Raw genomic sequence first — 22,030 nt, 5'->3', positions numbered from 1 at the left:
AAGCCTGAAAGCTACCAGCAGAAGGGAGGAAGTGGAAGACAAGCAAGCATGGAAGGAATGTGTTTTGTTTTACAGAACCAGCAGTTCCCACCATGGAGACACTCCGCTAGGCATTTTACCAGACAGCCCCTCTCATGAGCCAGTCTGAGTCAGTGTGGAGCTCTGGAGCTCAATGAGCCCCCAAGTGGTCCTAACATTACCTGTAGCTCATAATACTAAGATCTCCTCCAACTGGAGGAGTTCTCTAACATATATTGAATGTAGTAAGTATGTATTACAGGATGCTAGGTACGCTACAGCTGAACCCAACTGCTGCATAGAATATGCGGAAGTTCTTTAATGTGTACACATGTTCCCTGCCCCCACCCTCAAATCCACTTTATAAAAGCTTCCTGTATTAACCCCATGGAGAGACAGTGTTTGAGAGCTAGCTCCCTGTCTCCCTATTTGTAATAAGTAACACTGAGTTCTCTGATCACTTCCTTGGGTTGTGTTCAATTTAAGGCACCACAAGTGTTGAAGCCCTTCAGTTCAGTCATGCCCTCCCATTCCTCTTAGTAACTACTCTGATCACCTCCCTCCTCAACCCTTCACCTGTAGTAGATAACTTCATCCTCCATTCTATTAAGAACCCAGTAGCAGTCACTTCTCTTACCTAGATTCCTGCACAAGCCCTTTAAAACCTGTACCACTCCTATAACCTCCGAATTGTTCTCTACATTGCCCCCAAAGTCAAACCTGTTCCTTTCATTTCCACATGTAAAGGCCTCAATAACTTTTTTTTTTTTTTTTTTTTTGAACAGAGAGAGAGAGATCACAAGTGGGCAGAGAAGCAGGCAAGGTTGGGGGGATGCAGGCTCCCTGCCAAGCTGAGAGCCCAATGTGGGGCTCCATCCTGGGAGGGGATCATGACCTGAGCCAAAGGCAGAGGCTTTAAGCCACTGAGCCACCCATGTGCCCCAAGCCCTCAGTAACTTTAAGAATCAACATTATTTAAAAAAAATAAATTAATATCCTATGTATGACTCTGCAATTGCACTACTGGATATTTACCCCAAAGATACAGATGTAGTGAAAAGAGGGGCCATATGTCTCAATGCTCATAGCAGCAATGGCCACAATCGCCAAACTGTGGAAAAAGCCAAGATGCCCTTCAACAGACAAATGGATAAAGAAGATGGGGTCCATATATACAATGGAGTATTATGACTCCATTAGAAAGGATGAATACCCAACTTTTATATCAACATGGAGGGGACTGGAGGAGATCATGCTGAGTGAAATAAGTCAAACAGAGAAAGTCAGTTATCATATGGTTTCACTTACTAGTGGAGCATAAGGAATAACATGGAGGACATTAGGAGAAGGAAAAGAAAAGTGAATTGGGGGAAATCAGAGGGGGAGATGAAGCATGAGAGACTGTGGACTCTGAGAAGCAAACTGAGGGTTTGGGAAGGGAGAGGGGGTTGGGTGAGCCTGGTGGTGGGTATCAAGGAGGGCATGTATTGCATGGAGCACTGGGTATGGTGCATAAACAATGAATCTTGGACACTGAAAAAATTAAAATTTAAAAAAGATTAATGTCCAAAAGGTACACGGCCCTACTAAGTGGCCTAGTTCCCACCTGGTTCCCATAAAGAATCTGTTAACTACTGCAATGGTTCATCTGAATCTGTGTGTAGTAGGAGTGAGTGATGTATGACCTACTAAAATTTTTGAGAGGAGCAGGAAAGAGAATTTATACTGATTCTACATGGGACATGGAGAAGAAAAAGACATGCTTGAATGATAATTTTTAACCTATCATTCTCTGAAAATTATGGGTTATTCCATCTTTTCTGACCACTGTATCACCTCTGAATACTCTTCTTTGTTGGAAAAATACAGCATTCTGCCCAGAAGTCCTACCAAAATTAATCTCACAAAGATGCTCATTACTGTGCTATTGTTACTCAGGCATGCTACTTGGTGAGAAGGGGATCTCATTTTCAGGCTTATCAAACAATCATCCAAACAAAAAAGGCCTCTTTCTGACTGCAATTGATCCTTCCAGTGACTTCCATACCATATTACAGAATGCATTTTATGTTCAATTAATAAGGTACTTGGGAAACATTATCCCCCTCAGACCCTCTGGCCATGCTGCTCTCACTCCTTTTCTTCTAATTGCTCAGCTCATTCTGACTCTCTCAGACTCCTCAAGGGTCCTTTCCCCTTATGGGGTTTCCCAATACCTCTGCTGCTTTGAACTGAGACTTCTGAGGCGTTCTTGGAATTTCCTTAAATCAGCTTTAAAAATAACCTTTTTCCCTTCCATCCAAAAAGTGCTTTAACTTACATTTTAATTTTTGGCATCTTTAAAGAAGACGTTTCTCAACCCCTAATCCCATTTTAAGAGTTTTTCACAATGATGTCCTTAATATCCAGTCTTAACTTAGGCAAACATCTTTCCTATTTTATTCTTAAATATGTAGAAAAATAACTGGCTGCCATCCTCCTTAGAATAATCTTCTCCCATGTTTCATGGTATGGATTAAAGCCAATGGGATTTATGGATTAAATCCCATTGAATTTGCCCCCACTCTGACTCTTAACCTCAAAATGTGCTTTGACCTTGAAGTACAGAAAACTGTCAGTGCTGCCAGAGACAATTCAACTATGCCAAATAAGAAATATATATCTCCTTTTAGTGTGTTTTTGTTGCCATAATTCTTTTCATTTTGCTCAGCACCCCCCTCCAAAAAACAAAGAAAAATGAACACTGTACAAACATTATAAAAAATAACTGTGTAACTATGATTCTGGTCAAAATAGAATAAATAGAATAAAATCACGTTTTTTCTCATCTAGTAGATTTTTTTTCCCTAGCAGTTCAGTACACATTTTTTTTTAAGCTTTTTTTTTTTTTTTTTTAAGATTTTATTTATTTATTTGACAGAGAGAGAAAGATCACAAGTAGGCAGAGAGGCAGGCAGAGAGAGGAGGAAGCAGGCTCCCTGCTGAGCAGAAAGCCTGATGCGGGGCTCGATCCCACGACCCTGAGATCATGACCTGAGCCCAAGGCAGAGGCTTAACCCACTGAGCCACCCAGGCGCCCCAGTTCAGTACACATTTAAAAAGTAAACATACTTTCGTAGGATTTTAAAAATTCGCAATTTATGCAACAGTTTCTGTGAGGACTGAATAGTCACTATATGACCAGAGGAAGAAATATATTGAAAAATTCAGGTATGTAAAGATATTTCTTTTCCCTAAACCTGGAAACAATACTGCAATTTTTAACCAGTTTGGGGGCAGAAATAAGCATTTCTGATAATTTTTAAAATACCTTTTTGATGATAATATAGTTAAAACTTGATTTGGGAAAGTGGTAATCCAATGACCATACGGCCAGTTGCTCCTTAGTCAAGAGTCTAGTAATCTTTACCCAGATTTCCTTTTTCTTTTTGCATTGGTTTTATAATTATTACCTTGTTGTTACCCTATTCTATAAACTATTCCTACCAAGAATGGTTCCCTGAATTAGCCTACTAGAGCGTTTTCTCTAGCATTAAAATTGTAATAAAACTTAGGCATAGGATCATAACCAAAGTGTCCGATGTCTTCTCTAGCAAGAACAAGTGAATTCTAAGGGATCACAATCTAAGGCATTTCTCAACCACACTATTTTTTATCATTGCAAAATAAAAAAAAATGTATAAAGGAAGAAGAATATAAAATCAACTGTGGGTGAGGGAAAAATTCAGGGGAGATTCAACTCTTTGAAAATAATGTGAACAGTATATAATAAAAATTTCTGTGAAGGAGACAGTATAAGAACATTTTTATCACTGTATTATATATAATATTAAATTCTTACAGAACCTACTTTGGTGTAGCTTTTAACTTTCCAAATGTTTCAAAGCTATTACCTCATTTATCTCATCTCACCTAGTTGGTGGTAAAACATAATTATTTTCCTGTTCATGCATATTAAGGACAGAAAGAGCAAAGAAAAGATAATGTATTCAAAGGTGTTTTAAAAACCACTTTGTCGCTGAAGGTGACAAGTCATAAATAGGAATACAAAGGGAAGAAATAGGAATAAAAAGGCATGTAACCAAGATATTTTACCCAGCAAATAATCTTCTAGCTCTGTCTTTCCTGTTACCATTTGAGACTCCCTGCTTCACCCTCTATCCCCAACTACTTCTCTAATAATGGTCTTTGTCAGCATTTTCTTCAAAGACTCTCTGAGGGTAGTAAAGGACCCATAATCCAGCTGCTGAATGAGAACACTGTAGGCCAGAAGCAGCTCAATCACTTAATAACCTGAGGTGTTACTCAGTCTAAGAAGATGAATGCCCAGGGCTCCAGGAAGGATTTAAAAAAATGAGCAAAAGTAAAATTTGGCAGGGTTCAGTTGATAGAGTACGTGACTTTTGATCTCAGGGTCATGAGTTCAAGCCCCATGTGAGGCATAGAGCTTGTTGTGTGTGTGTGTGTGTGTGTGTGTGTGTGTGTAAAAAGTAAAATTTGGCATAATAGACTAAAGTCATTCAATGTCTGACATTTCCCTTAGTAACATCACTATTTTCCTGAAGTAATTAATTCCTATAGTTCCACTGTGTAAATAGAGGAAGAAATATTTGATGTGAGAAAATGACTGTTGTCTCAGTAACTTCTGTTTAAGATGTTATCCCTTTGCACCTGGAAAGAAAGGTCCTTTAGGAAATCTGGGATCTATTTCCAAGCCATGTACTATGATCTCTGCTGCACAAAGTGACCATTTAAAACAAAACTTGTTCTAACATTTTATTCATATTTACTATGAAATATACTCAATCTAATTAGTCATCAATGATAAGAATAATAAAAACTAATATTTAATGAAAATCAGGCACAATTCTTGTTCTTCCTATAGAATGTCACATTATAATCCACATTAACGGATATAACAACACAGAGAGAGAAATTTAAGTCTCTTGGCTTCACAGATTTATTTATTTATTTTTTTTTCGTGAGGGTAGGCAAGTTTCTACATGATAGCATACCTTCAATGCTTCAGCCCTTGCTACTGCATCCATATTTTTCTCTCTCCATTCTTGGCCTTCTGTGACTATCTCCCTATCTTGGCTTAGGAACAGAATCTGCAATGGAAGGCATTGGCATACACCAGAATCACAGAGGTCTGCAAAGCAGTTTTCTTCTTGGATCTTGTCAGCAAACCCACACAGCATGTTTAACCAACACATGGTTCATGGCACTGTTGGATCTCCCGGGTTACATGGCGTAGGTGACAGATGTCATGATTCCTCTGGCTGTTTCAAGGGTGATTCAGATTAAATAAATGGTAAAATGAATGGGAATCATAATCACTATGTGCCTTAGGTCTTGTTTGGTGGCATTAATCTATCCAATTACTGTTGGGATACAGTGTTGGCTTCGATTTGTATTGTTCTGGGAGGAGGAGTCAGAGGCTTCTCTTTGTTCTTTCCTATCATAATTTTTTCCTATCTTTCCTATCACATCATATCTTTCCTATCATTTTTCTTTCCAATCATAATCTGATCCACAGATCATAGAATTAATATGAGGATCCCACCACTACTCCGAGTATCTACTCCAGTTTTGTACTCAAGAATCAAGGAAATTAGCACAGGGTGGGTCTATAATTCCCTGGATAATCTGTGAGATAATAAAAGTAAATAAAGGGACACCTGGATGTTTCAGTCAGTTAAGCATCTGCCTTTGGCTGGGGTCATGATCCCAGAGTCCTGGGATCGAGTCCCATATCAGGATCCCTGCTCAGCAAGCACCTGCTTTTTCTTCTGTCTGCCGCCCACCCCCACCAACCCCACTTATACTCTTGTGCTTTTCTCCCTCTTTCTTCCTCAATCTCTTTTGCATAAATAAATAAAATATTTTTTAAAAAATAAATAAATAAAATTAAAGTAAATATGAGTCTACCAAATCCACAGAATTATCATTTCCCTATTCAACACACTAGTGGAGTCATCTCTTCCATACCATTTCAGAATCTCATTCTAAGTGAAGGTCAAGGAAAAGAGGAACAAAGTGTAAGAGAAAACCAACCTGGTGGTGTATTTTCAAGCAGATTCCCACAGTGGGGATTTGGGACTTGATACTATTGGGAATCTTTGCACAGACATCTCATCATTGTAGAAGGCACCGCATCACTGTCTGCCAAAGGCAGAGGAAAAGGAGCCCTTATCCATTGACTCTACTGCCTCCATTTGTCAAGGGACATCAGCGACTTGGAACTAAAGGTTCATACATGACCAAGAATGTCCAAATGGTTTCTCCCAAGAGTTCTGAAAGTCTGTGGCAGAAAAGTCTCCTACAGAAGAAAGCAAGAGGAAATAGATACCTGAGCCTCCTGCTATTAGGTTACATATGTAGGAAGCTGTTCCCCACAATGACTGAGGAATATTAGTTTGGGGACAAGACATATTATCCAATATACTTCTATCCTGTTTGAAAACAATTCGCCCCCTCTAATAAGTTAAACACAGAAAAACCATCCTCAAACCCTTTCCAACTTCTCTAAAGAAGTTGTAATGAGCAAATAAACTGTCCACTCTTACCTTTCCTTGGACAAAACCCACAAATCTGGATGTCAGGCCCTGCTGGGTTAAAATGTCTTTGTAGGTCTCATGATATATTAATCTAGAAGCAACAACTGAATATTTTTCAAGGTTTCAGGGACCATTTTTATATACATTTCCATAATCCTTTTCTACCTCTTCTGAATGATGTGAGATTTTCGGACCAGATGCAAACAATCAATGGTGAGCATCACATTGTAATCAAATAATAATTAGCTACATCTGCTAAATCTCCCAAACAAGCATGCATCAAACTGCAATTTGACTTCAGCAAGCAAGTTATCAGAAAATATACTGACTATTCAATACTTCTTCTCTTCCTGCCTAATCTTCACTGTGCCCTTGCCTAAACTGCCACCAACATGTCTTCCAAGAACTGAGCCACTTCCTCCTTGCCATCTACCTTGCCCGTTGTCCCTTTGGCCATGTGGAAGTGATCTCTTTGGCCCCTGCTGAATGGCTTCCCCTAAATTCCACGAAATGCCATACAGTCCTTTACAAGATAGAAGGCATCGTTAATCTGAGCTAACTCTTGACGGTGATACCTTTATTTTTCAATATGGGAGATGTATTGTGGAAAGTCTGATAAGGAGAGGTAAAACCAACTGCAGAAGAGAATCAACTGGGGGCGCCTGGGTGGCTCAGTGGGTTAAAGCCTCTGCCTTTGGCTCGGGTCATGATCCCAAGTTCTTGGGATCAAACCCCATGTCTGGCTCTCTGTTCAGTGGGGAGCCTGCTTCCTCCTCTTTCTGCCTGCCTCTCCACCTACTTGTGATCTCTTTCTCTGTGTCAAATAAATAAATAAAATCTTAGAAAAAAAAAAAAAGAGAAGAGAATCAACTGGGGAGTCAATTTTTACTCAAAGAGGGAATCAAAATACAATCATAGGTGAAGGTGAATGTATCTAAATGCAGTGACCACTCAAAAAGAAGAGAACATTTAATCCTAAGTGTTTAGTGTAAGTATGGCACAGGGGAAGCACAGCTTTTTTTTTTTTTCATAATATATAACTCAAGTTTCCCCCAAATTCTTAAAGTTCTCTAACTTTCCAAAGTAGTTTAAAATCTCTTATAAAAATTTGAGTTCCAATCACTACACAAGTTCTCTCTTGCATTTGACAAAGTAATGACATTTAGCAAAATCTGAAATGTTGACATAAGTCAGAGTTTAATCGACATATGGATGTGAAGTTCCACAGGAAACAATCCTATGCAATGTCTGAAAAACCGTATCAGTCATTTGGCCTTTCTGATCCTGTGACTGTTTCTCCTTTACTACTCAGTTCCACATCCCTGAACTTTTCCCTTCTCAGAAAAACTGACATTATTCTATCATTCCATAGAATAAGTTATTACCATGACTACTGACCTACATCTGTGTCTGAGATGTTGCTTTCTTTATGGCAGATGAAAAAGAAAAATGTTTTCATAATGATGACTACCTTAACCCTGTGGAAAAATAAATTAAATGTAGTTTATAAAATGAAAAGGATATGCTAATGTGACATTAAGACTGTGAATTTGAGGCTCCTTTCAGTTCAATGATGCTAAACAATTTTAAGAAAAAACTTAAAAGCTACAGTAATATTTCTCTTGCTCTCTCCTAAGCTTCATTATTTGTTCCAGAGACATATCAGCCCAACTAATACCTCCAAATCCTTGTTATGTACAGTAAAACACTGGAGGCTTTAAATTTCAGCAGCTTTATAGGTTGTACAAAATGAGATTATTATACAATATCTTCTGCATGACTTATTTCTACATGCCTTTCTGGACGATAAGGCAAGGAGAGCTCTTGGAGGATCAACCCTCAAGCCATACCAAGAAGGTCCCTTTTCAGTCTGCCTTTGTGGAGACCAGCTCTATAGAAGAACAATACTGCAGGAAAAGGTTGATTATGGGATTAAGGGAAACGTGGCAAGAGACAGGATTAAAGCACCTAGACCCACATTTAGGATAATTATATAGTATTTAGATATACATGAACATGTATAAGAAAAGAGGAAGTGAGGTTGGAAGGGTTGAAATGAGGTCTACACTGGAACTGTAATGGAAAGCTGAGACTCCCCAAAATAGCTGTGCTTGCCATAAACCACAGGCAGGAGCTGCCTAGAAGTGTTCCTTGCTTCTTCCAATCTCAAATGACTAGACTACAAATATGGGCTAAGGTTCACTTATCCACCTTCCTTCAAGGATAAACCAGATTGTCTCTTTTTAAATGCTGTCATGCCAACTTCCCCTCCTCACCTGGGAAGATTCAGAGATTCACTGAGGACTCCAGCCCATTGGTTTTCTGTTTCTGAGCATGAAAACAAAATTCCTGGGAAGAATCTGTGTAATCAAATGCTTTGCTTTGTCAGGACATCCTGAAAGTCTTATTCAGAATTCCCATTACTAGGGGAATTCTTGTCAGTTGCTTTCAAATTTGCTTTCATCTTTAGATATTCAAGACTCTGTCTCTTCTCTTCTTTCATGATTCAGAGCTCTTCTGAGTGGTTTCAAAGTCTCAGCTTGGTCACATCATAATTTCTAGATACCTCACATTAACTTGCTATTCTCTCGGGCATCACTTTGTTTTCATTCAAAAAAAAGTTTGCCTTATTATCCTGTTTCACCCCCATACTTCATCTCCTCTTCTGCTCCTTGGGCTAAAAGGTTTTAGATTTGCAAATAAAAATTGTAAGAAATCTAACTGACTAAAAAGAGATAAAATTGTCCTGTTATACTATGAGAAGTTTCTGCTAGCTTTGGAGTGTCTATGGAGGACTGGAAAGTCCAGGAACCACAAGAACGTAACAACTGTGTTCTTGACATGAATGAAGCTCAGCACAGTGACAAAAGCACCAGAGTGGACATCTGAAAACTAGGGGACTAGCACCATCTTGCTTTGAGCCTGTTTCCTGATCTGGAGCTGTAAAAGTTCAGCTAGACCAATGGTTCAGAATCCTTTAGAAGTTTAGTTAAAACACAGATTGCTGGGCCTAACCCCAGAATGTCTGGGGTGGAGACTACAGATTCCTAACCAAGATTCCAGGTAATACTGATGCTGCAGGTCTTGGGATCATACTTTGGGATCCACCAGACTAGTTTAATGACAAAGATCTCCTTTCTTGCATATATATATAGAGAGAGAGAGTTAGACATAGACATAGACATAGACATAGACATAGACATAGACATAGATATAGACACATATATATTGATATATATAGAGAGAGAGATCAGAAAAAGGATATCTTAGTGTCACTGAGACAGAATGCAGAAACCCTCTTTGTAAGCAGCATAAACATAAAGAAAAATAAATGATTAAGGATGTTTCATTTAATGAAGTCCGTACCAAGAAACAAAGCAATCCTAAAGCAACTACTAATCTTTACAAATGAGAAAAGGAGAACATACTTAAACTTGCAAAAATATTTACCTCATCATAAAGTCTTTTTTGCAAATCAAGAGATTTCAGTTTATAAACACAAGAAAAACAGGCAAATTTTTCTGTTAGATAAAGATCCTCTTTCTTGATTAAGTCTCCCATTTAAACAAGAGAAACAAGAACACTATTACCTACTTTTAGACAACCACCTGGGCCTGCACGCTTGAGCTTCTGTGGGCCTCCCCACATTCCATCACATACTACCTGTCCTCTACCTCAGTTATGCTAGATGATTACTAGTTAATTCCTCATCTAGTCCCTCAAATATTTTGTGGTATAAAACCAGAAAGTCCCTTTCATACCACTCTGGCATTAGTAACTTATATTGAGAATGTTTTATATTTTTCATACACTGTTTGTATGTTGAGAGGTATCTTTTATTAAAGACATAATATATAACCCTAATGAGAATTTTGGCAACAGAGCTGGAAGTAGAAGAGGAAAAAGGCCCTTCTTTAGAGCAAATCACACGGAAAGTAATTGATTTAACATGTATAACTAGACTGTGAGCCTCGTGAGTCATATCCATCTTATCCTCCACTGTTACTATTCAGGACAGCTAACTCAATACTCCAGGTCATGCTGAGAATAAAAGAAAACCTGGGTGATTACATTTTTTGCTTGCTTGTTTGTTTTGTTTTTTAGCATATACAGGCAAGAAGCTTGTATTTGCATTCTTAGAGCACATTTGGATCATAATAAAGCCATTTCTCATTACCTAACTAATGCCACTAGATGCATTTTCCTCCCCAACACGATTCCCTTACTTGACTTAAAATCCTGGGCTTTCCAAAAGCTATCCATCTCTGACCACTTGTCCAGCAGGTCCATATGCTGTTTCCCAGTGGGCTCCAACTCTTCCCTGTTGCTCCCTGCTGTCCCTTGGGCCTTAAAGAGGTTATCATTAAGTGTATGTGTTGGTTTTCCTTTTTGTTTTTGTTTCTAGGTTTTTTGTTTTTTGTTGTTGGTTTTTTTGTTTTGTTTTGTTTTGTTTTTTGGCCAGGATAAGAGAAGCATTTATCTATAAATTTATCACCAATCTAGGCACAATTTAAACCATTTTTAAATAGCTGCTGATGGAATTATAATGTCAAAATCTTTCTTAAGTTCCAGAAAGATCCCATACCTGATTTTCTTCTTATTTTATGGGGTCTGTTTCTGTCCTTACACTGGGGACCCCTGTCCAGGATCCCTTTAGAGGGCCTCAAAAATCACAAACACAAAAAATATAAATGTAATAAAGAACTGATGGGAATCCCTGTCACTTGAGATCTGGTATTCACTGCTGGCACAGTGATACCTATAACTCTAAGTATTCATTCTCAGGACTAAGACTTTTTTTAGGGCCCGGAAAAACCCTTTTCCCCATCTATTGCCCAATGCCCTCAAAATGAAAGGTGACTGTGCCTACATCTAAGAACTCTTGTGTGTTGTTAGAAACAAATATTTCTCCTGAGAACAAGGAGATTTGAAGGAAGGCACTTAATTCACTAAAAAGACAAATTAATTAACATATCCTTCCTCTGAGATGGCATTAATACAAAAGATGTTGCACAGAGCAGCCTTCTTTCATAACTATGTTGGATGCCTATTTTTTGCTTTGCTTTCTGTTTCAAATTGTGGTTCTGAGTCACACACAAAATATCACAGTATTCTCATCAGCTGCATATGGGACAGAGAAATATAATATTAAACAATTCATAACAAGAAGAAATAACAATGTTGGCAAGGATGTAGAGAAAAAGGAACGCTAGTGCACTATTGATGGGAATGTAAATTGGTGCAACCACTTGTAGAAAACAGTATGGAGATTCCTCAAAAAATTAAAAATAGAACTACATCCAGTATTTCTGGATAGTAATTCCACTACTGGGTATTTACCCAAGGAAGACAAAAACACTCATTCAAAAAGACATGTGCACTCCAATGTTTATTGCAGCATTATTTACAATAGCCAAGATACAGAAGCAACCCAAGTATTCCACAGTAGATGAATGGACAAAGGCAGGATATATACGCATACACACAATGGCATATTACTTAGCCATCCCACACTGAGAAGGACCTCCTGGTATAAGGTCAAGAATGACTACAGTTGGATGGCTGGGTGGCTCAATGGGTTAAAGCCTCTGCCTTCATCTCAGGTCATGATCCCAGGATCCTGGGATCAGGCCCTGCATCAGGCTCTCTGCTCAGCAGGGAGCCTGCTTCCCCTTCTCTCTGTCTCTGCCTGCCTCTCTGCCTACTTGTGATCTCTGTCTGTCAAATGAGTAAATAAAATCTTTAAAAAAAAAGAAAAAGAATGACTACAGTTCATTGTTCACATTACACAAGATCCTGTGCTTGACATGGGCCTACATCTTGACAGATGCTGGTAGTCTGTAGCAGTGGGTACTGTTAGGGCTTAGTCATTGGTTTGGTCTTTGTAGGGAGCACATTCCACCATCTCCTTTCTAGTCTTAGGAGATTATGTCTACTTTTCTCTACTCCCTCTTCTCAAAAGTACTAGTCTTCCATTTTTTTCCCCCTCCCCATCAGCCTGAATCCATAAAAGAGTATAGCTTTTCATAAAAAAAGAAAAAAAAATGCTCTATCACTAAGCAATCACACTACCCCTGAAGCAGTCACACCAGGGACCTAATCACTTCATGAGAGAAGATACAAGCAGAATGAAACAAATATTAATATCTCAAAATATTATCCTGACCCATTATCATTGTAGGTATATCAAGTACCATTTCTTTATTATATAAACCTTTGGGAATTCAGAAGAAGAAAGCAGAGGTAAAAAAAAAAAAAAACAGATAAGGAAATTTTAGGACAGGAATAGGAAAACAAACAAACAAACAAAAAAACAGATTTAACTCTAGGGTCTTAGTGACCTCATGAGATTCTTATGGCCCTGCAGTTCCAACTATGACCTACACTTAATACCCCAATACTCAGTGAAAACCAATTAACAGATCTCTGATGGCCTCTTGTATGTCTAATGATTAGGTTGGAGGTGAAAATATTATTTAAATTGTTTTCAATTCTATCAATAATTATATTGGGCTAATTTTATGTCTCTGCCCATAGTTTTGTAAATGAATCAAAGTATGATTTCTGCAGATCTGCATTAATTCAAAATAAAAGACTCATTCAATTTTTAGAAAATAAATATATAAAAGGCTTAATCAATCAGGTCCAGCCAATATTCATTCTCTAAGTTTTAAATGATCTGAAGAAAATTTCACAATTTCTACTCCTTAAAAACAAGTGAGATGAAAATAACTCTTTAACCTTATTTTTTTATGGCTTATATAAATTGGTTAGTATGTTTATTATGCATGCTAGCAGGTCTGAGTAATGATCTCTATTAGGGTCATTAAAAGTCAGCATAAGAATGATTGGAACAGGGGTGCCTGGATGGCTCAGTTGGTTAAGCAGCTGCCTTAAGCTCAGGTCATGATCCCAGGGTCCTGGGATCAAGCTCCACATCGGGCTCCCTGCTCAGTGGGGAGCCTGCTTCTCCCTCTCCCTCTGCCTGCAGCTCCCCCTGCTTATGTGTGCTCTCTCTCTATGGGAAACAAATAAATAAAAGCTAAAAAAAAAAAAAAATTGGAACAATGAATTCCTGTTTTAATCAAAACTGGAGGTTGAAGAAGTAACACGAGATCTAATGATGGGTACAGAGGTCACTAAGAGATAGTTCTGTTTATAGTTTACCTGGTTATGGTCATAAATCTCTGGCCTTCCAAACTGATTCCTAAGTAATTTCATTAAAATGTCACAACCTCACAGTGTTTCTAGCATCACAATGAAATGACTTTCAAAAGATGCTGAAGGTCATTTATTTACTCAACAGTCAATATGCCTCAGTTTACTACCCTCTTTCTACAAATTCTCCCTAAGATATTATGTCCACTACTGATTTCGGCTACCACGGATATATGAATGACTACAAAATTACTATTTAACAATTCTCATTTGTACTCTCTGCTCCAGAAGTACATTTTTTCAAAAGCAGATAATCCCTAAGTTGTCTTTTTTTTTTTTTTTTTTTTTTTTTTTTTTTTGGCCCATTTCTCTTCTCAGGTGATCTGTTCTCTCTAACTGGCTTGCTTCCTCCCAGGAGTTTAATTTCCACCTTTTCAACACAGATTGCCAAATCTGCAGTTCTAGTCTGAATGCCTTCTGAGCTCTAGGGCCCTGTGTCCAGCTGCCTATTGGCACATCTCTGTCTGGAGGTGCAGGAAGCATGTCAAATGCAACATCTCTAAATATCACTATGTGACCTTCCCAGAAGCTCTCTCTCCTCCTACTGAAAATCTTGGTAAGATTTTCATGCACAGGCTGGTTAAGACAGAAGCCTCTGTTCCCCAATCTTCCTCACATCCCAATTCCACTCACCACATGCTTGTAATTCAACCATAACAAGGTACATATTTGCACTTTTATCACTGCCAGTACTGCCATAGGTGCAATGCTCATCACTTTTTACCTGGACTATTGAAAATGACTGCTTGGTGTTTGTCATGCCTCCTGGCTTCCTCACCTTCCCCTAAGACCCCCCAGGGAGGCATCCTTCATTAGGATACAAGAAAGGCTCTGCTAAGAGACTAATCAGATCACTATCCTATTCAACATGATTCAAGTCTTTTCATAACCACATGAAAGAAACTAAATTCCTTAACTATGGCTACCACATTCTTTGTGACTTTACCTTCAAGTTCTTGACAAGCCTCAACTGTTGTCATTCTCCCTCTGCCACTTCAAAATCTGGCACACGCTTCTTTCCCTGACACTTTGTACCTGCTCAAATTTCTCAGCTTTTTTAAACGTTTTACTCCCTTTGAATACCTTTCACATTTATAGACCTGTAAGACTTCAGCCATGAAGTTTCATTTCAAGGGTTGTCTACTCTATGAACATTTCTCCGACTCACGCAGGTTCTTCTAGAAATGTGCTGTCAACCTTTTCTCTGCGATGCGTTTCACACACAATGCTTACCTCTTATGATGTCTGTGAGATTTAATCAGTTAACACACTGAAAAAACTGAACAGTGTCAAGCTCATAAGATTAAAACTCAAATACTAGGTATCATTTTTAACAAGTAACATATTGTATCATTTTTGCTTGTATTCGTCTCACCATTAGACATTACAGTCTTTAAAGAACCACATCTTCTCAATTTTGTAATGTGGATCGATGTCTTGTTGTTTTTTCCAAATGCTTTGTGTTTTGGGATTTTGTTTGTTTGCTTGTTTACATTTGGATAAGATCAGACATGGAATGTCAGCAAAGGAAGGCTATAAAATGAGTAAGTTCACATGGGCTCGGATGCAAGCAATGTCTGTATTCAATTAGCAATAATCACGCCTCGGATAAACCTCATTGGCTATGATACTGCCACTGCGCAAAGCTCAATGTCTGTATTCAAAAGAGCACTGATTTCTGGAAATTTTTATTACTTATGCTATTCTACCCTGGTCACTGAAGAGTGTGCATGTATGCTTATACATATACATTACAGCCCTAGGAGAGCAGTGATTATCATGAAGCTGAGAGCATCTAAAGAATGTTTTAAGGAGGTCATCTAATTTATTATTGGTTTTGGTCATCTAACTTATTATTGGTTGCTTATTATTAGGAATCACAATGAGAATTCAATAAGAGTGAAGAACAAAGAAGCAGGAATAGAGTAAATCTATATAGGGGATAATGCCAAAGCATTTTGAGGGGTTGGGTTTGACAGATAATTCAACATCTTTTTTTTTTTTTAGATAATTCAACATCTTGAAGAAAAAGCTGGGCACCTGATGGTGAGAAAGGAACAAAGCATAATTCCACAATGGATACAGGGTTCAGAAGCAGGAATGCTCAAATTTCTTTCGTGGGATTGAAGAACAGTGAGAAATTAAAATTAATAGGTAATGGGAGGCAGCAAAAAGGTGCTAGTTGGAGAGTTGTTTTATGAGTGACATATGTTAATAAGAATCACAATCAAACATCTATAGGATGTGATCCCTCTGGGAAGTTCTCCGGCGTTGTGTAAGACAGGTAGCTCTCAGCTGGCACCTTAGTGTATTCTAAGTTAGCTAAGGAGAGTCTCCCAATATTGTAATTAAAGTGTGGTCCTCACTTCACCTCTGACCACTTTTTGGAGGAACAAATGGTTAGTCGACCCCCCCCCCCGCCATGTCTCCAAGAGAAAAAAAGATTCATAATTTATAGTTCTACAAAGTGAAAATAAGCTAAGATACCGCAACGATAAATCTTATAGTAGGATGTGTTTAATTAGTGAACTTACATTTTACATTATGTGTGTAAAATGTTTTAGAAATTATTTTCCCAGATGAAAATATGCCAGTTAAGGCCGCATATTTGGGATCAAAAATAAAACTTAGGGCACCTGGGTGGCTCAGTGGGTTAAAGCCTCTGCCTTCGGCTCAGATCATGATCCCAGGGTCCTGGGATCGAGCCCCGCATCGGGCTCTCTGCTCAGCAGGGAGCCTGTTTCCCCCTCTCTCCCTCTGCCTGCTTCTCTGCCTACTTGTGATCTCTGTCTGTCAAATAAATAAATAAAATCTATTTTTTAAAAATTAAAAAAATAATAAAACTTATACCCAATTATACTTTCTACCTCTGCTAATCTCAATGAATAAAATTAGAAGATCACAATCTATGCTTGCTTATTGTTCTCTGTTCTGCTTTTCTACTTAAATATGGTTTCATGCCAACATGGTCATTTGTTTCTCATAGGTAGTAAGTCACAGAGAACATGTGCTAGTGCTTTTCAGATATTTTCATATTTTGACAAGGTGGGATAAGATACCTTTCAATTAGTAGCAATGTATTTCCTTATAGAATGTGCAAAGAAACACTCCTCACAGGTGTTGAGGATCTTCTCTCCCCTGCCCCCCATTTAGGATCATCTGAGTTCTTCCTTTACTTAAGCATTTGTGTAAGACAGATGAAAAAAGCATGTGAACAATATGATGGAAGTTATTTTATTTTATTTTTTTCCTTTAGGATATACCCACAAAGTTGGCAATACCAGGTCTGGGACCTATGAAGTACTGTAGCTCTTGCCACACTGATTACCTATTCCACAACTGCTTTCATTTATTCAACACATGTTCACTGATGTCCAGCTATGTGCCAGGACTTGATTCAGAAACTAAAGATACAGAAAAGACCTGTTAGGTGAACACACACCCTCCATCCTTGCTCTCGTGGAGTAAACATTTTAGGAAAGATACAAAAATAATAAAAAATTAAAAATATAATTTGTCACATGGTACTATTTTTATAAGAACAAAATAAGTAGGTTAAGGTGGCTGAGAAGTGGCAGGGATGTTATTTTATATTGGATGGCCATAGAAGGCTTCAGTGGTGACAAAACACTGGAACAGAGAACTGAAAAAGTGGGAAGAAACCCTGAGTATGAGTAGGGATGAACGCTTTAGATAAGGAGACAAGACAGCTGATGTGTCCTAAAGCAGAGGGGAGGTCAGTATCAAGGAATGTGGGGCCAGTGTGGCTGGGACCCATGAGAAGGGGACTAAGAGAAAGGGCAACTAAGAGAGTTGAACGCAATGGATCATGGGGGGCCTTGTAAGACTTCTTATTTGGCTTTTATTCAAGAAAAACAGAAAGCCACTGCAGGTTTCTGAACAAAAATGATATATTTGTTTATGAATGATTATGATTAACATTTAAGTAACATAGTGAAAAGAGTACTGTTGGCTACACTCTGTAAGAGAGCAGGAGTGGACACAAGGGAGTCAGGTAGGATGCCACCCTCAGGATCTGGTCAGGAGACGACGGTGTTTCAACCAGAGAGGTGGCAGTGCCTACCCATATTATTTGCACAGAAATATCATTATTGAAGGGCTTTAGAAGAAGCCTCCCCAAAATGGGCCACTTTGGCGTGTGGATTATTTTGAGATAAAGACAGTAAAGGTCCAAAAGATTCAGGAGGAGCTTATTAACCTTCCTTTAATTGCTTCTAAGAATTGAGAGAGGAAAAAAAAAAAAAAAAAAGAAAAAGTTTTGAAAGAGAGAGCCTGGTAAACTTCCAGGAACTCCACAGAGCCTGTTGTTCAAATTCCTCCCTGCAGCCCTGGCATACAAACATTTGTGTACCAAGCATTTGCTCTTCCCATCTTCCTATGAATTACTTTTCTTCCCTTTGAAGCCCCAGACCCTTTATCCCTTCTTAACTTAGGATGGCATATTGGCTTCAATTGCTGGTCTTGGAGACTCACATGCATATGAAATTAAATTTGTTTGTTTTCTCTGTTAATCTGTCTTATCTCAATTTAATTAATAGTTAAAGAACCTAGAAAGGAAAAAGGGGAACATCTTCCCACCCCTACAATATATTGAAGTATCAGACAGGGAAGTGTACATACCATAAACATATAGCTTGATAAATTTTCACAAACTAAACATCTGGAAACTCCTTCACAAACTCTTCCAGTCATGGACCTTCAAGGGCAACCTTATTTCTAATAGCATAGGTTAGTTTTGCCTGGCTTTATCCTTTATATAAATAAAATCGCAGATTATACACTTGTGCATCTGGCTTCTTTCAGCACTATATTTTGTGGGATTTATCCGTAGTGTTACTGTAGAGGTGTTACTTCATTCTCATTGCTGCATAAGGGCCAAGTGTGAATACATCATATTTTGCATATAAATTCTGGATATATTTCGAAAGCAGAGCCAACAGAATTTGAAGACAGAAGGGATACGGGGTATGAGAAGAATGGAATATAACTCCAAATATGATCTGAGAAATTGGAACTAAGATAAAACTGGGGAAGAGTAGGTCTGGGGGAAAAATCTTGCATTTGGTTTTTGAGCATATTAAGCTTGAGATGTCTACTGGTCATCCCAACAGAGTTCTCTAGTAAACAGCTGAATATACGAGTCTATAGTTCTGGGGATAGATAAAGGCCAAAGATGTAAAGAGGAAAGTTGGCATGTACAGTTGGCACATAAAGCCAGGTGATCAGATCAATTACCTGGGGAGTGAGTTAACTAGGAAAGCCTGTGTGGTCATGACCTTTCTGGAACACTATAGCCCTTAAGGCTGAGGGGATAAATCAACTTTAATTTAGAGGTATTTGAATATCTAGGTCTTTAACTGAGAACCAGCCTATGGAATATCAACATTTAGTAGCATAATAGCTCCAGTTTTGTTTAAGTGTATTTTTCTTAGACTCAGCCACTGGAAGGGAGGAGGAGGAGAGAGGGAGACAGAAGTGCTACCGTCAATCAGCAGACACACAGTTTGCTAAGTGACATTCCTGTCCACATAAACGCTGATCTATTCCTTTCACTTACTTCAGTATGTGAAGAAGAAAAATTGCATCTCCACTCTAATGTAATCACAGAGCTAAAATACAGTTGCTTAACATTATTAGAACTTTAAAATGTGTTTCTTTTTTACAATAGCTGCCATTAAATGCACAAAGTAAGGCTCAATAAATGTTGAAAGAATAGTTCCACATACAATTCATGAGTATTTAGTGACTACTGTATGAGTTTCACTGTTATAGATCTGTAAAAGTTAAAACATCATCATCTGTACAATCTGTTGGAGAATAAACAAATTATATTAAAGGCATAGAGAAAACTTTCTTCTGTGTATGTATGTGTGTGTTAGGTAGGGGCAGGATGATACATGTTCTTACTTAAGGAAGTGGCCTATCTCTTGGGACTGTATTCACAAAACCATCAGCAAAATGATAAATCCTAAAAAGGCTAAGGGTAGAAATCATGGTCTCCTGTGTCCATCACAGGACACTTCATTATCTCTAAGCGCCATACTGCTGTTTGTTTGCAAGTTAGAAAGCAAGGGACTCAGACCAGGTGACTATAAAGTGGATGCACTTTTTTAAATTACTATGTGAGTGGCTCAAATTTTGGAAAGAGTCTTTTTATTTTCCTCTTAGTATTATCTCGCTGTTTGCCCTTAGTGCTTAATTCATTGTGAGGGAAGAAGGAAGGAAGGAAGGAAGGGAAAGAAAAGGAAGAAAAGAAGGAAAAAGGCTGCTTGTGGTCAGTAGAGGAAGAAATGGAAGGAGACAGCAAACGAAGTGAGGTCCTATGGAAAACCACGATAAGGACAGCAGTCATCAAATTTAAAAGAAAAAGGGGACACACAATCTGTCTCTTGCTTCAACCATGCTTGCACTGAATAGACCCAGGGATACTCCTTCTTCCAGCCAACCACCCTCCAACCTGTTTTCCCATCTCGACCTTTGGAACTACCTTCTCGGCCATCCTCCACCTTGAGGACCAGTCAACACCATATTCTGAGCTTAGCTCCTTACTGCCAATTACCATGGGCTCCCAGACTCGTCAGAATTATTCCACAGAAATGGAAGCTGCCATTAACCACCTGGTCAACAAGCATCTATGAACCTCTTGCACCTACCTCTTTCTGGGCCTCAATGTCAACCACCATGATGAGGTTGTGCAAGATATGGGCCACGTTGAGGGAGAGCACCCAGCAACTCTTGAGGATGGAAAACGGCAGCCCACCGTCTTCCAGGACATGCAGAAGCCATGAGATAAACCCTGGAAGCCAACAGGATCCAAAGAAGAACCTGAACCAGGCCCTCTGACTCTGCATGCCCTGGGTTCTGCCTGTGCAGACTCCCTCACCGCCTGAAGAACCACTTCCTAGATAAGGAGGGGAAGCTCATCAAGAAATAGATGATGATCTGATTCACCTCCACATGGTTGCTGCCCCCAGGCTAGGCTGGGCAAGCATGTTTCCTCAGAGAGGCTCACCCGCAAGCAGGACTAAGAGCCTTAGAGGGGACCCTCTGGCATCTTCTTGGTGTCCAGGCTTCTGCCTGAGCCTCTCCCTGCAACCATCAGGCAGCTTTTTAACCACCCTGGAGCTCTCACCCAAGCTGTGGATCAAATGGAAACACTAAAGCTCTTTGCAAAGGGGGGAGCGGGGGAAGATGTAAGTGAAATTTAGGAGATAAGAGGGTAACCATTCTTCACACTCAGGCTTCTCCTGCAGGGCTTAATAGAAGGAATGCCACAGGATTACAAGATTGTGTGTGATGAGTTGTCAAGTATAAAGAATAAAATCCACAAAAGCGCTGAGAAAAGAGATAAAAATTTATATTGGGGAGGTGTAAGAGAGGTTTCTGGAAAAAGTGAATTTAAGAGGAGCCCTGCAGTCTTACTCCCAGTAGAGCTTTCACGGCGGTTACTGGACACACCAGTAAAAGGCCCCCAGCCTGGGAATGTGTGGGTAATTTTTCCTGCAATCGGCTGAGTCACAAGGGTCATATGACTAAATCGAATTAACTAGAAAGCTCTGCGAGCCTCTGATTCTGTCACTGGTCTCCATTGATTGGCACAGGGTTGCCAGCCCAAGGCAGCCCAGCGGTTTCCCTCAGCCTCTCTTTCTTCCCTCAGCATATTAAAGAACTTCCCTCAGTGCGCACACTGGGACCAAAATGTCAAGATCAATTCCAGAGATTCAGCAGAAAACTCAAATTGACCGCTGACTTGAAATCGCAAATTACTCAACACAATAGCAGACAATTAAGGGAATTAACTAGAAAAGAGGGAGGGAAACTGGCAGAAGAGAGAAAGACTAACCCTTAGAAGACAGGAGGAAGAAAACGGAAGTTAGGACGGGGGTGAAGTGAGCTGAGCCAGAATGGTGGTGAGGGCACAGCCAGGTTTGTTAGAACTAAATACCCAGCCTGCCAGTAGACCACCAATCCCTTCTCTTCCTGGCAAATGAGTTTGCATTTTCCTGCCAGGCCCCAAACTGGTGTGTAGTTGAGCTTAGGCCTCTCAACAGCTGTGGCATTTTACCCTAGAGGTAGTTGCATTTCATTGTTCGGCAAAGTGATTCTTATGTAGAGAATGAACAATTAAGTACTTAGGCATCCTGCCCATAAAGGAAGACAGCCAGTATCACCACACAGACAATTGTCAGGGAAAAGAAGCAAAATTCAATGAA

At 39.1% G+C, this 22,030-nt stretch overlaps 1 protein-coding gene and 1 pseudogene across 5 annotated transcripts in view; both read right to left on the bottom strand.

The window, feature by feature from the left end:
* CTNNA2 (catenin alpha 2) overlaps window positions 1-22,030 on the bottom strand; it is a 1,141,838-nt gene that overhangs the window by 832,595 nt on the left and 287,213 nt on the right. The gene's annotated exons all lie outside the window — the stretch shown is intronic.
* LOC116596613 lies at window positions 15,287-15,444 on the bottom strand (annotated as a pseudogene).

The sequence above is a fragment of the Mustela erminea genome, chromosome 7, assembly GCF_009829155.1.
Source record: "Mustela erminea isolate mMusErm1 chromosome 7, mMusErm1.Pri, whole genome shotgun sequence".
Lineage (NCBI taxonomy): Eukaryota > Metazoa > Chordata > Mammalia > Carnivora > Mustelidae > Mustela > Mustela erminea.
This window is presented reverse-complemented; position numbering and strand designations above follow the sequence as displayed.